The sequence below is a fragment of the Asparagus officinalis genome, chromosome 5 (genome assembly GCF_001876935.1).
Source record: "Asparagus officinalis chromosome 5, Aspof.V1, whole genome shotgun sequence".
NCBI lineage: Eukaryota > Viridiplantae > Streptophyta > Magnoliopsida > Asparagales > Asparagaceae > Asparagus > Asparagus officinalis.
This window is the reverse complement of record NC_033798.1, coordinates 12,572,614-12,576,861: the sequence shown is the minus strand read 5'-3', so window position 1 is coordinate 12,576,861 and position 4,248 is coordinate 12,572,614.

Here is a 4,248-nt window from a genome sequence, read left to right as displayed (position 1 = left end):
AAGTGCGCCCCCGCCAAGAACTGTATGGCGAGAAAAAAGAGTAATCGAGGGAGAAGTATCTTGAATATAGGATTGAGAGCTTTGAATTCGAGCTTGCAATCTCCTATAGATCAATCTGATGTGGGAATTGTGGAAGAAGATGAAGCTTTTGATCTAGTAATGGGATCGACATGGCCTAGAGGAGAAAAGAAGAAGAAGCTGCTATCAGAGATCAATAGATCGAATGAATTCTTGGGAGAATCTTCTCAGAATTTAGCAGATTTGAGAAAAAATTGCCATGGTATGTCAACGAACTCTGCTAATAGCTTTTCTAAAGTTTCTTGGGCTGATGAAATTGAGATGGAAGATATCTCTGGAAAGGAGATTCCTGTTCCATTGGATTTGAGCAGATCTAATCCTTCTGTTGTGATGATTCATGATAAATTGAATTCTGGCATTGAGATTTCTGAATCTGTTCCTGTTAAAGAAAACATCATAATTCTTGAATCGGAGTTAAATAAATCAGAAGCTTTTGATGGGAAAACTCAAGATTCTTTGAATGCTGGCATTACTGACTCTGGTTGCATCAATCAAGATCCAATTGATGCTATTGATAAGAGATCAAAGGAAGGAAATGAACCTAAAAAATCTTTTGTAAGCTTGTTTGTTGATAACAGGAGAGCTGGTGAAGGCTTACCATTAAATTTTGTCCCTCACTCTAAAGCAAATACTGCTACTTTTTCTATGGAAGAGTGGAAAGAGGGGGAAGATCTGTGGAAAAATACTCTCATAGGTCATGTTATTGGAATTAATGTTGGTTTCAAAGCTATGGAATCCTATATTGCCAAAATTTGGGGTTCAATTTCAATTCCAAAGGTTTTCTGGATCAAACAGGGTGTTTTCTTGTATGAATTTCAAACAGAACAAAAAAATGAGAGAAGTCTTAGAGGGAGGGCCCTGGTTCTTTGGCTCCAGGCCACTAGTTCTTAAACCATGGACTATAAACACAGATTTGGAGGAAATTCAAGAGCATAAATACCCTATGTGGGTGCAGTTTCCTAATCCGAGGCTTAATCTATGGAGCTCTATTGGTATTAGCAAAGTTGCTAGTCTAATTGGTTGTCCTATCACTACTGATAAACTTACAGCAACAAGGCAGAGATTGAGTTATGCTAGAGTTCTTCTTGAAGTTGAACTTCCTTTGAAAGAGCCATTACCAGATCAGATTGTAATTCAAGGGCCTGATAGGAAGAATTACAACCAAAAGGTACTGTATGAATTGAAGCCTAGTTGGTGCTCTCATTGTAAATTGATAGGGCATAAAACTAAGAAGTGTAGGAAGGTTGCTACCAGAAAAATATGGATTCCAAAAGTACCTGTTACTACTGGAAGTTCAGGCCTGGAGCAAAAAACTCAGCAAGTTGATCCTATAAAAATAAGTAATGCTGGAAAAATAGATGTACCACTATCAATGGATGGCAATCACAATCAGGTAGAAAGGAATTGCTCTGAGCAAAATGGAAGTAAATCAGGAGATCAAAGAAGTGGAAAGGAGCATGTCTCTGAAAAACATGCACAGAATGTGCACAGACAAAGTAACTGTTCTCCAGAATTACACACTTCTGGATTTACAAGTGTTTCTAAAACCAGGGCAACAAGAAGATATGCAATTGATTCTGGTCCTTCAATTCAAACCTCTCATTTTTCCATATTGGAGTATCAGGACTTGGATTTAGACCCCTCTAGTGCAGACAGAGGTGGAAATCATCTATAAATGCACTTGGCAATATGGAACATTAGAGGTTTCAACAAATCCTCTAAACATATGATAGTAAAAAGATTTATACATGAATATAGACTATCTTTTATTGCTCTACTGGAAACTAAAGTTGCTAAAGGTAAAATGCAGTCAATTGCCAGGAAATGTGAAAAAAATTGGGATTGGATCTCCAATGCTAATGAAACAAGCAAAGGAAGGATTTGGACATTATGGGATAAAGATATCCTTACTATTCAGGTATTAGTGATCTCAAAGCAATACATAACTTGCAATGTGATGTCAAGGGATGGGAACCTGTCATGTTTAATCACTATCATTTATGCTTCTAATCATAATGCTAGCAGGAAAATAATATGGGAAGAATTGCAGAACTTTAAAAGGAGTGTTAGTGGTCCATGGTTGATTGGAGGGGATTTTAACACTATTATCAATAATGAAGAAAAGATGGGTGGCATTCCAGTTTCTGATTCTGACACTGAAGACCTGCAGGCTTTTATTCATGCATGTCAACTAATACATATTAAGTCAGTGGGGTATTTTTTCACTTGGAATAACAAGCAAGAGGCAGATGCAAGAGTATGGTGTAGATTGGATAGAGTACTAGTTAATGAGGATAGGATACAATGTTATTCCTCCAGTCAGGCAGAATTTTTGATGCCATCTTGCTCTGATCATTCGCCAGCTCTGTTAACAGTAGGGAATGAGAGGGTTGAAGGGAAAAAGCCTTTCAAGTTTTTTGATATGTGGACAAAGCACTCAAAATTTCTACCTGTGGTACAATCAGTCTGGAGTCAAGTAATAAAGGGATACAACATGTACAGACTCTACTGTAAACTAAAGAATCTTAAACCTGCACTAAAAGAACTTAACAAGAAGCATTTCATGAATATCACTGAGCAGGTAGCAAGAGCAAAAAATGAATTATGTGACATTCAACAGCAGCTGAGCAATAATCTCTTTGATTCAGCATTAATAGCAAGAGAGAAGGAATGTGCAAAAAAGTACCTCAATCTTATGGAATGTGAGTGCTCCTTCTATAGGCAAAAAGCAAATATCAATTGGGGACTACATGGTGATAAAGGCACTAAATTTTTCCACTCTGTTATGATAATGAAAAGGCATCAACAGAATATCTTATCTATATACTCTGAGAATGGGGAAAGAATAACTGATATGCCTGGAATCATTTCTGAGTTCACTGGTTATTACAAAAGCCTACTTGGTACTGCAAGTCCCACCTTGTCGCCAGATCCTGATACAATTGCTAAGGGACCTGTCCTCACCAACAGCCAATGTGATGATCTGTGTTGCCCTATTACTAGAGAAGAGATCAAAAATGCTGTTTTTACAATGCCTGAGGGGAAGGCTCCTGGTCCTGATGGATATAGTGCTGAATTCTTCAAGAAGGCATGGAACATCATTGATACTGATCTATATCTTGCAATTGAGGAGTTTTTCTGTACAGGTAAACTTCTTGGAGCCTTCAACTCCACATCTATCACTCTTGTGCCTAAAATCCTCAACCCTAGTACTCCAGCAGATTATAGACCCATATCTTGTTGTAATGTAGTTTACAAAATCATTACAAAAATAATAGCAAGAAGAATTCAAAAAGTTATGGGATATCTAATTAATGAAGCACAAAGTGCTTTTGTAAAGGGGAGACTCATATCTAGCAACATTATTATGGCTCATGAGCTCATCAAGCACTATGGTAGAAAGAAGAGTTCTCCCAAAGCCATCCTAAATATTGACCTGAGAAAGGCCTTTGACACTCACTATGGTAGAAAGAAGAGTTCTCCCAAAGCCATCCTAAATATTGACCTGAGAAAGGCCTTTGACACTATCAGTTGGGGGTTTATCAAAGATATGTTGATAGGCTTGGGTTTTCCAAATATGATGATATGCTAGATTTTGGAATGTATAACCACCCCCAAGTATTCTCTTTCATTGAATGGCTCTTTATATGGGTATTTTCATGGAGCTCGAGGCCTCAGACAAGGGGATCCATTATCTCCTTACCTATTTGTGCTAGGAATGGAGTATCTATCAAGGAAATTGAATACTCTAAAGGAAGATAGAATGTTCAAATTCCACCCCAAGTGCTCTGGTTTGAATATTACACATTTGATGTTTGCGGATGACCTATTGCTGCTCTGTAAGGCTGACATGTACTCAATCTCTAGATTAAAAGCATGTCTTCAACATTTTAGCCAAGTTTCTGGTCTGGAAGCAAATTCAGCAAAGTGTTCAATCTTTTTAAGTGGGATTGATAACAGTTTAAAAGATCAAATCTGCAGCTATCTTAACTATCCAGAAGGTGTTCTGCCTGTACGATATCTTGGAATGCCTTTGATTGGGAAACGACTCACATATTTGGATTGCTCTCCACTTATCAATAGGATTTCTGGTCAGTTACAAGACTGGCAACAAAAAAGGTGCTTGTCATATGCAGGTAGGCTTCAATTGATCAAGACTGTAATCCTGGG